Source organism: Erpetoichthys calabaricus, chromosome 2 (assembly GCF_900747795.2).
Source record: "Erpetoichthys calabaricus chromosome 2, fErpCal1.3, whole genome shotgun sequence".
Classification (NCBI taxonomy): Eukaryota; Metazoa; Chordata; class Cladistia; order Polypteriformes; family Polypteridae; genus Erpetoichthys; species Erpetoichthys calabaricus.
The window spans coordinates 182,472,847-182,491,466 of record NC_041395.2 but is presented as its reverse complement, the minus strand read 5'-3'; the positions used below and the strand labels follow the sequence as shown (position 1 = coordinate 182,491,466).

General features: G+C 40.8%; 1 protein-coding gene across 1 annotated transcript in view; it reads right to left on the bottom strand.

Moving 5' to 3' along the window:
- Positions 1 to 18,620, bottom strand: part of chrnb2 (cholinergic receptor, nicotinic, beta 2) — a 76,347-nt gene that overhangs the window by 16,259 nt on the left and 41,468 nt on the right. The gene's annotated exons all lie outside the window — the stretch shown is intronic.

Sequence of the window (18,620 nt, the reverse complement as noted above, 5' to 3'; positions counted from 1 at the left end):
CTCTGCCTTGCCGTTACTCTGTGGGTAGCCTGGGGAAGAGGTTATGTGATTAAATTCCCATAACTGGCTAAATCTTTTGAATTCTTGAGATGAGTATTGTGGGCCATTATCTGAAATCACTGTGTTGGGTATGCCTTGTCTCACAAAGTGTGCCTTCAGCTTCCTTATAACTGTGCCCGATTTGGTGTTTGGCAAATAGTCGATTTCCCAGAAGTTGGAGTAGTAGTCTACTGTTATCAGATACTCTTTGTTGTTGCATGTAAAAATGTCCGTCCCAACTTTCGACCATGGCCTATCCGGTATTTCATGTGAGTGTAGTGTCTCTTTTTGTTGTCTTGTGTCCAACGACCTGCATGTCTCACACTTTCCAATATAGTTTTTTATCTGTTCGGTCATATCTGGCCAATAAACACATTCCCTTGCCCGTCTGAGGCATCCATCTGTGCCAAGATGAGATGAGTGAATTCTGCGAATAATCTCGCCTCGGATTTCACATGGAACTACCACTCGTTGTCCCCGGAATACTATTCCATCTTGCTCACTGAGCTCATCCTGCCTGATTTTGTTTGGTGTGTCTTTCTTTGTCTGTGGCCAGCCTGTTTGCGGATTGTAGACAACCATCTCCTTTTGTAGCCTGCCTAATTGTCTCCATTGTCTCCCCTGAAATGGGTGCAAAGTTGATCATGTTCACATGTGCGACATCCTTTTCCAACATTCCCTGTGTGCCCTCTGGTAGGTACGCCCTACTCAATGTGTCTGCCAACAGCATCTCTCTGCCTGGAACATAAGTAACTGTCATACAATAATACTGGAGCCGTAGTAGCATTCTTTGCAGACGTTTTGGAGCACTAAGTAAAAGTTTCTTGAGAATATTCTCCAGTGGCTTGTGGTTGCTCTGCACGGTTACTGTCGGCCATATATATACTGATGGAATTTTTCCATGCCGAAAACAATGGCCAGGCACTCCTTCTCTATTTGTGCATATCCCCCCTCTGTCTGTATTAGTGCTCTGCTGCGTATGCAACTGGCCTGTCCTCTTGTGTCAAAGCAGCACCTAAACCAGTTTCTGATGCGTCACACTGTAGTGTCAGTTCTTTTACTGGGTCATAATACTTGAGCTCTGGTGCTCTGGCAATGTTCTCTCTCAGCCGTCTGTATGCACCTTCGTGATCTGCAGTCCATTCAAATACTGTGTCTTTGTTTTTCAGTTGTCATAAAACTTCACAGTCATCTGTCAGATGATGATTGAATTTTGATAGCTAATTCACCATGCCCACCAACCGTTGTACTCCTTTCACATCTGTTGGTTGTGGCATTTCTGTGATTGCCTTGACTTTTCCCGGGTCAACTTTCAGTCCTTCTGCTGTTAACAGATGTCCCATATAGGCAACTTCCTGGCTCCTGAGTCTGAACTTGTCTGAATTCAGTTTGATATTTCTCTCCCTGCATCTATCTAAGAACTTTTTGAATTTTCTATCATGGTCCCCTACTGCCTGGTCTATTGTCTCCCCCTCACCTGTGATTAGCACATCATCTGCTATCAGGTACACACCTTGTAGACCTTCTAGGGTCTGCGTCAGCTTTCTCTGAAAAACTTCTGGCGCTGGACTTATCCCCATTGGCATTCGCAGCCATCGGTATCTCCCAAAAGGAGTCAAAAATGTGGTGAGGTAGCTTGAGTTTTTGTCCAGTTTTACGTGCCAAAACCCGTGCTTGACATCACAGACAGTAAACACTTTAGCTTTTGATAAATCTGAGAGGATGTCTACAATTGTGGGAAGTGGGAAGTGACTTCGTTTCAGGGCTTTATTCAATGGCTTTGAATCAATATACATTCTTAATTTACCATTTGGTTTTTTCACTATGACCATGCTGCTTATCCAGTCTGTGCTGTGTTCCACTGGTGCAATGATCTTACTTTTTTCCAGGTTCTGCAATTCCTCCTTGAGGGGTGCCATCATGGCGACTGGTACTCGTCTCGTTGGTAGTTTCACCGGCTTCACTGTTTCATCAACCTCCAATTTGTAGTTTCCTTCCAGCTCACCGACTCCTGTAAACACATCTTGATATTCTTTCTTAATTTTGTCCAGTGACCATTTGTTCTCTTCTGGTCTCTCACTCATCACTATACTGTCTACAGCATAAATGTTACCATATTCAACCCTGATGAGTTTCATGGCTTCACTTGCCTTTCTGCCCAATAGTGGTGTTTTAACTGTTTCATCTACTACTTCAAACTCTAATCTATATAGTTTCTGGTTCCTTGGATTTCTAATTTTGATTCTGCATTTCCCCACTGGCTTCAATTTTGTTTTATTATACATTAGTAAAATCTTGTCTGAGTCTTCAATCATATTGGGATGATGTTGCAGGTTGCACCACAGTCTATCTGAAATTTTAACAGGTTCTCGCCTAGTAGCATGCCTGCATAAAGCTGTTTGTCGCTCTGTGTTTCCTCTTCTATCTGGTTTATGTTTTTGGTAGTCTTTTTCCAGTGTTAATCCCTGTTTTGCACACTTTTGCAAAGTGATTGGCTTTTCCGCTCTTTTTACAGATTTTTCCAAAGGCTAGGCTGTTCTTTTTGCTCCTCTCATGTGTTTTCCCACAAAACTTACAAGTGATTCACTGTCCTCTTTCTTTTAATGCCTGTTTCACTGTGTGTATTACTTCTGTATTGCCCTCAATTGTTCTGCTGTCCTCCTTCGACAGTTCTGTGGCTCTGCATATTTATATGCACCTCTCTACAGTCAATTTGTCTTCTCTGAGTAATCTTTGTCGCAGACTTGTGTATCACTGGTTCCGCACACAATTCGGTCACGTATGAGGGAACTTTTAATCTCCCCAAAATTGCATGTGCCTGCTAACACTCTGAGGTCTGTGACGTAGTTGTCTATATTTTCTCCCCCTGCCTGATTTCATGAAAAAAATCTGTACCTCTCTACAGTTTCGTTTATTTTAGGGTTGCAATGTTCATCAAATTTCAGTAGCATCAAGCTCACGGTTAACTCATTGGAACTTACATCACTGGTCAGCGCCTGACACAATTCTCTGACGCTCTCTCCAATAAGATAACGGAATAGTTTGACCTTGGTGTCTTCCTCTGCCGCCGGCATTGCAAGTTCCGTATATAATCTGAACTCCTCCTTCCATGTTCTCCATGACTTCGCCAGGTCTTTAGCCTCGAGGCATAATGTCAACGGCAGTCTCAGTCCCTCCATTTCCTGTTTGCGTCTCCGTGTCCCGAACTTTTTGCAGCAAACTGGCGTGACTTTTGGCACAGTTCCGTCACCTACGCTGCCACCATGTTTCTCTCTCGAGATTATTAAAAGGCACAGACTCTTGGTTCCAGTTTATGTCTGTTTATTTCACAGTAGTTACAGCCAGAACAGTCACACAGGCGTCGCTATTCTATGCTTCTTCCAGTGCTATATTCAAAACCCTCCGTGTGGGAACACATTATCTTAAGGCTTAACAATCCTATTGTTACAAAGTGCACATTACAAAATATTATTTTGGACCTCCCTTACCTGTCTGTACCTTTTAATAATATGATCCCATCGTGCTTCTGTTAACTCTTTGAGAACCATACTTTTCTCTGCATTTGTGGAACTAAACGATCTTCAAGAGGTTATTCAAGAACACTGGACTTTATTGAAGATTACTCAGAATTTCTAAAATTGGTGTTGTGAAGGGCAAATTACCTTTTATATGATCTGGAATGTGATTACTTAAATATGAGCTCAATTACAGCACCCCCTCCCTTACAAAGGGTGAACACTTTTATAATCAAGGCATTGAACATTTTCTTTTTTAATTGTTATCCTTAAAACAATCCTTTTCCCATCCATATATTCAGGTTTACAAGAACTTATTAAAGGTAAAAAGTCTCACAACTTGCTCAGAAAAGTTTAAACTTTTTTAAGTGTGCCGACATCATAAAGTACATACCTATAAATTCTGATATATTTTATCAGCATGATTTTAATTAGCATTATGATGCTTAATTTCTAAAGAAAACTTAACTTTACAATGCTTTTTTTCCAAGAGAAATGGCAGTATTTCAATATTTGAATTGAATTACTTCCTTTCTGTATGTCCTAAAAGAACTGAAGTCACAAGTGATTGCTACTGTGCACTGAACTCCAACAGTTTGTTAAACAAATTCAACTTAGAAGCTCAAAAATCTTTCTTCTCTCCTATAACAAAAGTCCCAGGCCAATATAAATATTTCACATTCAATGAATGAAACCTGCTAGCCCTCATCTGTCCATATTTGAACAAATAATATTTGACGACTGCTGTGAGGAGGAAGGGTGACTTTGAGACCTCTGACATGTCTCAGGCTTCCTGCTGACACCGTTGTGCTTCGGGACAACAGTTTGGACACATTGTGGAACTCCCATGTTTATTGTGCGTTAAATTATTTTCTTTCATGTGCTTTTTTTCTTTTATGAAACAAGAAGATACTTTATTTATTTATTCCCAGTCAAGAATGGGAAGCAAAATTCAGCCGAAGTTTTCTTTTGAGGTGCAGCTTACTTTTATTAAAAATATATTGTATATCCTATTGCACAATAGTGGGCAGTGCAGTGGAATAAAGAGAAAACCAAAAAAGCTTCTTAGATATTGTAGACAGTCAGTAATAAGGTAAAGGGAAGAAAATCTCTGAGCTGCCTTAATGCTTGTGCTACTGTACCGTGACAACACAACATGCCTGAATACAATATTCAGTACATTTCAGAAAGGAACCCAGGAGGTGCAACTGATTATAAGCCCTGAATGAAAAACATGGTGTCAAACTCAAATTTTAAACAGTTTGCTCTCAAAACTCTAAATATCTATTGACCTATCTATAGTAAGCCGGGAGCAGAGGCTGGCAACACTCCACTTGGAGGAGGAGTAGTGCGGTGGAGAGAGGGAGAGAGAACAATATGACTTGTGTATAATAAAGACCCCTTTATTTGAACTAGGAACTGTGTTTGTGTGTTTGTGTTAGGGGTTTGAGGCTCTGTAGCCTTCATAGCCTGCTATGTTGGAATATGTTTTTCTACTGTGAAGGGCAGCCAATCAGGGGATGAGATATTGCAATGAGCAATCAGAGGATCCAATCAGAGAATAGCCATATAATAAATAAGATATAACCAGAATATGAGAAAGTCCGTGTTTTTTTCCCATCCACACTGAAACACCTGGAGATCATTTTCAGAAGTATTTGGTTTTATGGGTTGAAAATGAAAGTGTAGTGTGGGTAGAAGGTGAAAACAAAGACAAATGTCTGCATTTTTAAATAAAAATATACTAGTGTGGACAGGGCCTACATCTTTCTCACCTCAGTATCTCAAAAGACTGTCACACCACTATTGTTATACACTGCCTGGCCAAAAAAAAAGTCACCACCTGGATTTAACTAAGCAAATAGGTACGAGCCTCCTATTGGATAATTACTGCATGGGCAATTATCTTTCAGCTGCCAACCAGTTATTTAACCCCAACTGGTGCAATGAGTTGCTTCTCATTTCTTAAACAACCATGTCGAAAGACACATCTCGTGGTCGTGGAAAAGATGTTAGTCTGTTTGAGAAGGGTCAAATCATTGGCATGCATCAACCAGAGAAAACATCTAAGGAGATTGCAGAAACTACTAAAATTGGGTTAAGAACTGTCCAACGCATTATTAAAAACTGGAAGGATAGTGGGGACCCATCGTCTTCGAGGAAGAAATGTGGCCGGAAAAAAATCCTGAATGATTGTGATCAGTGATCACTTAAACATTTGGTGAAATCAAATCGAAGAAAAACAACAGTAGAACTCAGGTCTATGTTTAATAGTGAAAGTAAGAGCATTTCCACACGCACAATGTGAAGGGGACTCAAGGGATTGGGACTGAACAGCTGTGTAGCCACAAGAAAACCACTAATCAGTGAGGCAAACCGGAAAAAAAGGCTTCAGTTTGATAGGGAGCATAAAGATTGGACTCTGGAACAATGGAAGAAGGTCATGTGGTCTGATGAGTCCAGATTTACCCTGTTCCAGAGCTGAGAATCTTTGGGATGTGCTGGAGAAGGCTTTGCGCAGCGGTCAGACTCTACCATCATCAATGCAAGATCTTGGTGAAAAATTAATGCAACACTGGATGGAACAAACAATGCCACAGTGAATACGTGCCGTAATCAAAGCTAAAGGCGGGCCAACGAAATATTAGAGTGTGACCTTTTTTATTGGTGGTGACTTTTTTTTTTGGCCAGGCAGTGTATTTTGAGTGGAAAATGCATCTAAAGAACAAGAACAAACTGTGGACTGGGAAATGCGGTTTATTCAAAGGGTTTAGACGTAAGAATAGTCAAAGTGGGATGTAAAATTGAATATGAAAAAGACAATATTAATCAGTTGACATGTTTGAATGTAAAACAAAAGATAAGGTCAAAATAACCAAGCAAACATTCCTGGCTACCTATATGATATGTTTAATTAACAAAAAATGATTTTTATACAGTAATAAGTAAAAATGTAGCTTTTGTTATTAAGCATAATGAAAAAATTAGTGCACTTGCTTTTTACATGGCCCTGCTTTTAACTTGCTTGCTTAAACGCCAATATGATGTAATGAAAAGTCAAGGACGGTGTGTTCTAAAAAAAAAAAAAAAAACAAGCAGACTATTGTTTTAGAAATGCAGTTGCTTAAAACTTTAACCTTGAGAGTTGCTTGTATGTCAATTAACTTTCATTTGAGTGGCCCGGCATTCCATATATGAACAAGCTTTGGTGAAATGATGGGTATACCTGCACAAGGTATGAAGTAACGATGGCCAGTTTCGGTCAAGTGATGGACATTAAGTAATGGTGGGAAGAGCTACATTAGGCAATGATTAGTATTACAAGAAGAGAAATTTGCATTGATGATAAGAAATGTAATATAAACCAATGCACTTCCTAGTTTAAGCACTTGCACAATGGTCAAGTTTCTTTGTTACATTGCTGTGTAATAAAGATTTTTTCTGCACTGTCATCTCAGCTCTGAAACCTCCTGCCTTCTTTCAAGAGAGAGAACTTTTCTCCACAACAAATGAAGGTTCTTTTTCGGTACTTGTGTACCAGTGGCGACTGCTCTAAGACTACAAGGGAAGCTCCGCTTCCTCTACGATGTCAGAAAATAAATGCTCATATATACACTGTCGTATTTATATTGGTTTTAATAAAAGTGCGCTAGAACACGTTCAACTTCATGACTAGCTCGTTCAGAATCAGGTATTTATTGTAGATTGTTTGACGCGATTTTCTTGTCATATATTTCCATGCAGCACAGCGCGTTAAACCCTCCTGAAGCCCAGCTTCACTGGAGCTCTATGGGCAAGCACAGAGGAGCTTTTTTCACTGCAGAAAAGCTGGACGGTAATTGGATAAATGCACCAAAATCGTTACTTCCAGGGAAGCTCAGCTTCTCTGGGAGTGAATGGAGCAGTGGGCAGGCCAGGACGCTGGGCTGCTGCATGATGATTGGAGGAGCTGTTTAAAGGGCGGAACCCCTTTTTTGATTGACAGCATGTCTTAAGTATACATCAGCACTACAGAAATTCGAGTTCAGTCCCATGCGGATTTGCAGGTGAAGGCGTACGACAAACTGCTGCACTCTGTATTGTTTGCTGGTGATATAAACCATTTTTGTTTGTACAAATCATTCTTTAAATTATAAAAAAAAACATATTATAGCGTTCTTGACTTTGCTCCTTGTTTAAGCATTGTAAAGTTAGTTCGTTCATATAATTAAAGTAGCTCGTGGAAGGGGAAACTAGCCAGCTAGCAAGCTGTGCATAATGGCAGACGCAGACGGTGCTAATATTGTTGACCTGCTTTTGGCAAAACCATTTAGTAGTCTTCCTTACAAGGAGAGACTCAGAATTAAACGGCAGGGCAGACCAACGCCCAAGATTGATCTGGTGCAAAAATCAGGAAAAAAATAACAGGTCTTTTCAGCTCTCCTGGTATGACAAGGTGAATTGGCTGACAGGAAGTGCTGTGACAAAGAAAATGTACTGTTGGCCATGCCTCTTGACGAAACCTTCTCAGGGAATGGGCTGTGTTTGGTCAAACGTGGGTTTTGGGGATCTGGGTAACTTTGACAGGGCATACAAAAGGCATGAAAAGTGCAAAGAACATGTGAGTTCATGTGCAAGGTTAAGTTGTCTGGGCAGGGTCAGGGTTGAACATGTAATCAATGAAGGTCTTCGCATTCAGGTGGCAAAACATAATGAAACAGTAAAAAAAAACAGGGCCTTCCTAAACCGTCTGATTGATGTGACTTCCTTGCTTGGCCATTAGGAGCTGGCATTCAGGGGACATGATGAGAGTAGTGAATCAGCAAATAAGGGGAATTACAGGGAATTTACAGAAACATTAACTAAATATGACTCTGTCTTGGCCACACAATTTCAGTCATCAGCTGTGTTTTCTGGTATGTCCCATCCATCCATCCATTATCCAACCCGCTGAATCCGAACACAGTCCAATCCCAGCCAACACAGGGCACAAGGCAGGGAACCAATCCTGGGCAGGGCCAACCCACCGCAGGACACACACAAACACACCCACACACCAAGCACACACTAGGGCCAATTTAGAATCGCCAATCCACCTAACCTGCATGTCTTTGGACTGTGGGAGGAAACCGGAGCGCCCGGAGAAAACCCACGCAGACACGGGGAGAACATGCAAATTCCACACAGGGAGAACCCGGGAGGCGAACCCAGGTCCCCAGGTCTCCCAACTGCGAGGCTACCCACTGCGCCACCGTGCCGCCCCTGGTATGTCCCACTCAATCCAAAATGACTTGATCTCTGCTCTCGCAGCCACTGTTTCTGATCATTTAAAAGGTGAAATTCAGACTGCTCCTTTTTTTGCATGGCAGGTGGATAAAGCAACTGACATATCTTGCCATGCCCAACTGTCTGTCATTGTTATATACAGTGGTGTGAAAAACTATTTGCCCCCTTCCTGATTTCTTATTCTTTTGCATGTTTGTCACACAAAATGTTTCTGATCATCAAACACATTTAACCATTAGTCAAATATAACACAAGTAAACACAAAATGCAGTTTTTAAATGATGGTGTTTATTATTTAGGGAGAAAAAAAATCCAAACCTACATGGCCCTGTGTGAAAAAGTAATTGCCCCCTTGTTAAAAAATAACCTAACTGTGGTGTATCACACCTGAGTTCAATTTCCGTAGCCACCCCCAGGCCTGATTACTGCCACACCTGTTTCAATCAAGAAATCACTTAAATAGGAGCTGCCTGACACAGAGAAGTAGACCAAAAGCACCTCAAAAGCTAGACATCATGCCAAGATCCAAAGAAATTCAGGAACAAATGAGAACAGAAGTAATTGAGATCTATCAGTCTGGTAAAGGTTATAAAGCCATTTCTAAAGCTTTGGGACTCCAGCGAACCACACTGAGAGCCATTATCCACAAATGGCAAAAACATGGAACAGTGGTGAACCTTCCCAGGAGTGGCCGGCCGACCAAAATTACCCCAAGAGCGCAGAGACGACTCATCCGAGAGGTCACAAAAGACCCCAGGACAACGTCTAAAGAACTGCAGGCCTCACTTGCCTCAATTAAGGTCAGTGTTCACGACTCCACCATAAGAAAGAGACTGGGCAAAAACGGCCTGCATGGCAGATTTCCAAGACACAAACCACTGTTAAGCAAAAAGAACATTAGGGCTCGTCTCAATTTTGCTAAGAAACATCTCAATGATTGCCAAGACTTTTGGGAAAATACCTTGTGGACTGATGAGTCAAAAGTTGAACTTTTTGGAAGGCCAATGTCCCGTTACATCTGGCATAAAAGGAACACAGCATTTCAGAAAAAGAACATCATACCAACAGTAAAATATGGTGGTGGTAGTGTGATGGTCTGGGGTTGTTTTGCTGCTTCAGGACCTGGAAGGCTTGCTGTGATAGATGGAACCATGAATTCTACTGTCTACCAAAAAATCCTGAAGGAGAATGTCCGGCCATATGTTCGTCAACTCAAGCTGAAGCGATCTTGGGTGCTGCAACAGGACAATGACCCAAAACACACCAGCAAATCCACCTCTGAATGGCTGAAGAAAAACAAAATGAAGACTTTGGAGTGGCCTAGTCAAAGTCCTGACCTGAATCCAATTGAGATGCTATGGCATGACCTTAAAAAGGCGGTTCATGCTAGAAAACCCTCAAATAAAGCTGAATTACAACAATTTTGCAAAGATGAGTGGGCCAAAATTCCTCCAGAGCGCTGTAAAAGACTCATTGCAAGTTATCGCAAACGCTTGATTGCAGTTATTGCTGCTAAGGGTGGCCCAACCAGTTATTAGGTTCAGGGGGCAATTACTTTTTTCACACAGGGCCATGTAGGTTTGGATTTTTTTTTCTCCCTAAATAATAAAAACCATCATTTACAAACTGCATTTTGTGTTTACTTGTGTTATATTTGACTAATGGTTAAATGTGTTTGATGATCAGAAACATTTTGTGTGACAAACGTGCAAAAGAATAAGAAATCAGGAAGGGGGCAAATAGTTTTTCACACCACTGTATGTGGATAATGCAGGTAAAATTCAAGAGTGCTTCATTGGATTTTTGGATGTGTCAGGGGGTCGAGATGCTCAGTCTGTGTTTGAAGTTTTAAACGAGAACATGCAGGGCTACAGTTTTAGAGAAAAACTTGTGGCACAAACCTACGATGGGGCTGCTGTCTTTGCTTCATCTCTCAATGGCCTACAGGCCAAAGTTAAAGTAATAGCCCCTAGTGCAGTGTTTGTGCATTGCTATGCACACAGACTGAACCTGGTGTTGTCCCAGGGTGTTAAATGCTCGCCTGAGTCAAGAATATTTTTTGCATCTCTCTCTGGGTTCACCACATTTTTTTCAAAGTCCACAAAAAGGATGTCTTTTCTTGAGTCTGCAGGGTCTTCAAGATTGCCCAGAAACGCTCCTACTCGATGGAATTTCACATCACGAATAGTGAGCACTGTGGCAAACAATTATGATGGCCTCCTGCAGACTTTTGACAACATTACCCAGGATGAGAGCATGGATGATGACACATTAGATGCTGCCAAAGGCTTCATAATGAAACTGGAGGATTTTGAGTTTGTGTTCATGTTGTACATATATGAACAAATATTCTCTGAGACAGATGTTGTCTTTGATATTGTCCAGCAAAGGGCTATGGATGTTCTTTACTGCAAAAAAAGAATTGGGTCTTTCCTTGCTTTTGTCAAGGAGAAGAGGTCAGAGGAGGCTTATCAAGCAGTTTATGCAAAAGCAGCAAATCTCACATCAGACCCTCGAGATGAACCTATTAGAAAGCGCCGTCTGTCACAATTACAGGATCCCCAGGACTGCTACAGAAATTTGTACATGGCCATCCTAGACAATCTCATGGAGCAGATTTCTCAGCGTTTTTCAAATTTGGAAAGCATGAGCTTCTTAGAATTAGTAAATCCAGGGAAATTTGATAAAAATGAGACAAGTGTTTCCAGAGGAGGCATTTGAAAGTGTGCTGAAAAGTTATGGCCATTTCTTTGACTCAGGGAGACTGAGATCTGAACTTCAAGTACTATATTCAGATCATGACTTACAGGAGAGCAGGGGTAAGCTGTGTGATTTCTTGGTGTTTTTTAAAGACATGGAGTTGGATAGTACAATGCCTCAGCTATACAAGCTGTTGACGTTAGTGGCAACAATTGGCGCTACATCAGCAGGTGTAGAGAGGAGCTTCTCCTGTTTAAAACGGGTCAAGTCATACACCCGCAACACGATGGGCCAAGATCGTTTGAGCAACCTTGCTCTCCTGGCCATTGAGAGGAAACTGGTTAAGTCCCTGGAAAAGACGGCCAATTGGTACGACAGGGTCACAGGCCATTTTCTGCAAAAGGAACGGAGGGCAGAATTTACGTACAAATAACATAATGAATTTTATGATGAAGGCCTAATATGAGCTTCCCCTGTTTCAAAAGCTAGCAGCCGCCACTGTTGTGTACTAAATGGACAGCAGTGAAACCTCCTCCACAGAGCCCAACACTAGAATGGGTAGGGGGAAACCTTCCAACCCCAAATATTCTGTCATGAGGAACTCAACATGAGCGGGAAAAGAGTAATAATAAGTTTGTATAAATTGTACGTATGTATTTCTATAATATTCCAATTTCTGTAAATTTCTATATTTTTTTTTATCCCAATAAATATGTTATTAATTCGTCAAAACACTTCTGTTTTCCTTTGTCATGCCGTCCGTTTAGTACACAAGTAGCATTCATCCGTTATCCAACCCGCTATATCCTAACTACAGGGTCATGGGGGTCTGCTGGAGCCAATCCCAGCCAACACAGGACACAAGGCAAGAACAAACCCTGGGCAGGACGCCAGCCCACCGCAGGGCACACACACACACCCACACACCAAGCACACACTAGGGACAATTTAGAATCGTCAATCCACCTAACCTGCATGTGTTTGGACTGTGGGAGGAAACCGGAGTACCTGGAGGAAACCCACGCAGACACGGGAAGAACATGCAAACTTCACGCAGGGAGGACCTGGGAAGTGAACCCTGGTCTCCTTACTGCGAGGCAGCAGCACTATCACTGTGTCACCGTGCCGCCCTAGTACACAAGTACCCTTTTTCTAATCAACTAAGCCACATGTACTAATAGATTTTACATTGATATTCAGAATTTGGGCATTGGTAATACATGTAAATCCAGTCACAAAAACAATGTCAAAAGCAACCATGCTGCCAAAACCTGTGACTAGTAATAAACAATATAGCTGTGGCCTTCAGAATCAACAATAAAATAGCACTGCAATGATGCAGCAACTGAAACATTATCATTATCAGCATCACCACTGTTTTTTTTGAGTCTGACCAGGTTAGCCATTTGCTCACCAAGTGTTTTCCATCCACGCCCCATAGTACAGTGGAGTGACAACTATTCCTTTCAGATTTGATGCAAATGAAACAATAAACTAGAGTAACTGTAAGAATAAGAATATAAAATCTAAATTTAACTGGAATATATACTACAAATCTTGATTCACATCTTGGCTTAAAAATGAATTTCAGCCTTACAATACCAAAACAGAAGTCCTGGCCACATTTATCACAGGATCTGCACTCTGAGCTAAGTTAGTGGTGCCAATGCTTCTAACGTGTAATTCTACAGGGTGATGGATAAATTCAGAGAAAACCCTCATGAACAGGCCTTACACATAGTCACTGGATAAAGAATCAAGCACTGTAGCTGTGTGTCAAGCACACAGGCTTTGGGGAACAGCCATCCACCAGAGGGCCTACTAACACACACATTCATACCCAATTAAGCTAGCTTGCATATCTTTGGACAAATCATAGTGAAAAAACCTGATCAATAAGAAAAAAGAAATTCCTAGCCCGTGCCATATTTAGAATTTACAATAAGTGTGAACCTTGAATGAAAATATTGAATTGTAAGGCAGAATTTATTTACAGAGCACTGCTCTATACTGCTTGGTTCAGGAGTCCAGATTTCTCATTCTTTTCACAAAGGCCTTGCTTTTGGCTGGATGTTATTCATTCTGATAAATTCATGGGGCTCAGCCGAGAACAGAAGTGGATCGTGTCATCATCAAATAAAAATGGCAATATTTGTGTGAGCCATAACTTTATCTGTTGTCAGCAGTCTGCTTCAGTTTAATGAGGTTTCCAATAAAATGTTGCCCTGTCGGTGATATGGAAAGGAAAACAGCTGCTGCAATTGAAGCCACCTTCATTTAGAATTCAGGCTTAATGGGTGTACCCTGCCATGAAAGAGAAATGTAAGTTCACAGCTCAATAATTACATTCTGAAGAAGGCTAATCTTCATTTCCAAGGCAATAAATAACTGCAGCATGGGGTTGCTCACCAAGTGAGTGAACATAGCAGCATGTGGCGACAGCTAAATGACTTGTGTCATCAATGGCAATGTCTTCTTTATTATTCTTAAATGAAGCTACTTACTATACATGATTCCCATGGGTTTTCTTTTTTTAATTTTTTATCTCTTACACTGTACCGTCCTTTCCACCAGAAAATAAAAAGCATCCATATGCCACGGTACCTTAACTCTAGACTCTCTTTCTATAATGCATCTCACCTAAACGCTGACTGAAAGAGTTTGAACCCCACTTACACCCTAAAGGGATTCCTTACTTCACTTTGGCACAAAGACAGTCAGTATAACCCTTCATAATGCTGTGTGAGTTCAGAGATGAAATCCCCCCAAGAAGACAACTGCCTGACACTTTGAACTTCACTCCCACTAACAAGAGGTGAACAAATGGCTAACAATTTGTGAACGTGATCATGGGTAGGTGAAGTTTCCATGTTTACACTTTGTCTTTGTGGGGTTTTTGTCAGTTTATTAAAAATTATTTTAATGATGCTGCACTAATTCATATACTGAATGCAGCTTAAAATCAGAATTGATGACCTAAAGAAAATAATAACTTTATCAAACTTATATAACCCAAATCACAGTCGCAGTGGATGAGACCCAGCTCTACTAGTAAACAGGTGCCGGTCCATGACAGGGTCCTCTCATTTACACAGCCAGTTTGGAACTGGCAGTTAATCTAATGCATGCATCTTTCAGGTTCCGCTGGAAAACCATTGTAAACCCCACAAAGATAGCAATTGGGCATAGGATTCAAACCCAGGATGCCAGATCTATGAGGCAGCAGCACTGACTGCTGTGCCATCATTACCACAAAGCAAGCAACAATTTCACTGTACTCAATACACAATGGTACTATTACTACTACTGTTGTGCTGTGCAAAATCATAAGATAAAAACACATACAATTAAATATGCTAATGAAGTTTATATATAAAATATCTATATAGTATACATACACTCACTGAGCAAATTATGAGGAACACCTGTACCTCTGCTTATTCATGAAGTTTCAGTGGTGTGCAAAAGCATTCAATCCCCCTGAAAGTCATCATAGTTTTCTGCATGACAAAATATTTCTACATACTGCATATTTATCCCTTCAGTATTTTTATGTGAACTCTTGTGCTGTACCAATACATTTCCAAAGTCAAAATAAATCATTTTCTGTAACAGAAGAAGAAAAACTCAAAAGTTAGCATTTCCATAAGTATTTATGCCCTATGCCTTTGTTGAGAACCCTTTTGCTGCTCTAACAGCCCTCATTGTTTTGGGTGAGTATATCCAACTTTTGCACATTGTTCAGGAGTGATTCTTCCCCATTCTTCTTGGCAGAATTTGTAGAGCTCCTCTATGTTGGTGGGATGGTGCCTCTGGTCAGCAGTTTTCAAATAGTGCCACAGATTCTCAATAAGGTTAAGATCAGGGCTATGACTTTGCCATTCCAAAACATTCACCTTTCTGTTTTTGAGCTATTCCAGTGTTGTTTTGTCTTTACACTTAGGGTCATTGTCATGTTGAAAGATGCATCTTCTCCTGAGCTGTAGTTTCATAGCAAGCTGGAACAAGTTATCCTGCAGTGATTGTGTGGTGTTTGTGTCCATATATTGCCCCTTCGACTCTGATAGCACATGAAAAGCATCCCTATAACATGATGCTGTCACTGATATATTTCAGCGAGGGTATGGTGTTTCATGAGGCATGGGCAATGTTAGTTTTATGCCACGGATACCTCTCTGAATTCAAAAAGTTCTATTTTGGTCTCATCTGAACATAAAACCTCCTCCTACATTTTAACTGGGTCTTTTTCATGTTTTGTAGCTAATGCCATATGTGCTTATATCTGAAGTTTATTAAGGGATGGCTTCTTTTTTGCTACCTTCCCATAGAGGCATGTTTTATGGAGAGCTGTTGAAATTGTAGTCCCATGCACCTCCACTCCAGTTTCAGCCAAGGAGGACTGCAGATTTCTGAGAGTGACAGTTGGATTTTTAGTAGCCTTACTCACCAGTTGACGCCTTACTCTGATGTTTAGTTTTGAGGGACGGCTTATTCTAGTAAGAGCCTGGGTGCTGTGATGAACCTTCCACTTTCTGAAGATGAATTCAACAGTACTTAATGGGACATTCAAACTCTTTGATATTTTTTGTAGTCATTTCCTCCCTTATGCATTTCAATGACTTGGCTTCTTATATCAGCAGAATTTTCCCTTGTCATTTTTGCAGTGATTGTCCAACAAAGATTATGGCTCTTACAAAGGGTGTTCTTTATATCCACAGAGATATAAAGGAATCACAAGTAATACCTAATTATGTTTAACTATGGTCGCCTTTGTGTCATTTGTAATTAATTTGTCCTTTGTGTAAACCTGGAGCTTCCATAGTACAGAGTTTAAACTCCTAACTTAGGAGTTTTTCTTCTTCAGTTAAATGTCTACAGAAAATGGTTTATTTTGACTTTGGAAATGTATTGTTACAGCATTAAAAATACTGAATGGGTAAATTGTGAATTTCCCCTTGGGGATTAATAAAGTATCTATCTATCTATCTATCTATCTATCTATCTATCTATCTATCTGTGTACAACTATTTTGTCTTGAAGAAAATTATGATGATTTTCAACGCTACTATTTCGAATAAACCAATCATGTGGCATCAGCGCAGTGCACAAAATCATGCAGCTACAAGTCAGGACCTTCAGTTAATATTACATCAAACACCACAATGTGGGAAAAATGTGATCTCAGGTATTTTGGACATGACAAGATTGTTGGTTCCAAATGGGCTGGTTTGAGTACTTCTGTAAGCGCTGATATCCTGGTATTTTCATGCACTATAGTCTCCATAATTTACTCAGTACAGACAGGAAAACAGAAAACATGCAGTGAGTGTCATTTCTGTGGACAAAAACATCTTGTTGATGAGAGAGGTCAAAGGAGAATGGCTAGACTGGTTTGAGCTAAGAGACACACTCTGGTGAGCCAAATAACTGCTCTGTACAACTGTGGTGAGTAGAAAAGGATATCAGAATGGACAGCACATAACAGTAGAAAACCAGGTTGGGTTACACTCCTATCAGCCAAGAACAAAAAATTGAGGCTGGAATGGGCACAGGCTCACCAAATCTAGACAGTTAAAGACTGGAAAAATGTATGCTGGTCTGATGAATATCGATTTCTGCTAAGGCACACAGGAGGTAAGATCAGAATTGGGTGTCCACAGCATGAATCCATGCCCCCATCTTGGCTTATGTCAACAGTGGTGGTGTAATGGTGTGGGGAATGTTTTCTTGGCACACTTTTAACAGTAATCAATCATCACTTGAATGCCACGGCCTACTTGAGTACTGTTACTGACCATGTTCATTTCTTCAGGGCCATAATTTACCCATCTTCTAATGGCTACTTCCAGCATAATAATGTACATTGTCACAAAAAAATATTGTCTCAAACTTTTTCATGAACATAACAATGAGCTCAGTGTTCTTCAACGGCCTTCCAAGTCACCAAATCTGAATTCAAAAGAACATCTTTGGGATGTGGTAGAATGAGATATTCGTAGCATGAATGTGGAGCTGACAAATCTGCAAAAAGTTTGTAACACAGTAGTGTCAGCATGAATCAGAATCTCAAAGGAATGTTTCCAACATCTTGTTGAGTCCATGCCGTACAGCATTGAAGCTGTTTTGAGAGTAAAATAAATCCCTACCCATTTTTGGTATAGTGTACCAAATACAGTGGGGCAAAACAGTATTTAGTCAGCCACCAATTGTGCAAGTTCTCCCACTTAAAAAGATGAGAGAGGCCTGTAATTTTCATCATACGTATACCTCAACTATGAGAGACAAAATGAGCAAAAAAAATCCGGAAAATCACATTGTCTGATTTTTGAAGAATTTATTTGCAAATTATGGTGGAAAAAAAGTATTTGGTCAATAACAAAAGTTCATCTCAATTTATTTGTTATATACCCTTTGTTGGCAATGACAGAGGTCAAACGTTTTCTGTAAGTCTTCACAAGGTTTTCACACACTGTTGCTGGTATTTTGGCCCATTCCTCCATGCAGATCTCCTCTAGAGCAGTGATGTTTTGGGGCTGTCACTGGGCAACACGGACTTTCAACTCCCTCCAAAGATTTTTTTATGGGGTTGAGATCTGGAGACTGGCTAGGCCAGTCCAGGACCTTGAAATGCTTCTTACGAAGCCACTCCTTCGTTACCTGGGCGGTGTGTTTGGGATCATTGTCATGCTGAAAGACCCAGCCACGTTTCATCTTCAATGCCCTTGCTGGTTTTCACTCAAAATCTGACGATACATGGCCCCATTCATTCTTTCCTTTACATGGATCAGTCTTCCTGGTCCCTTTGCAGAAAAACAGCCCCAAAGCATGATGTTTCCACCCCCATGCTTTACAGTAGGTATGGTGTTCTTTGGATGCAACTCAGCATTCTTTCTCCTCCAAACACGACGAGTAGAGTTTTTACCAAAAAGTTCTATTTTGGTTTCATCTGACCATATGACATTCTCCCAATCCTCTTCTGGATCATCCAAATGCTCTCTAGCAAACTTCAGACGGGACTGCACATGTACTGGCTTAAGCAGGGGGACACGTCTGGCACTGCAGGATTTGAGTCCCTGGCGGCGTAGTGCGTTACTGATGATA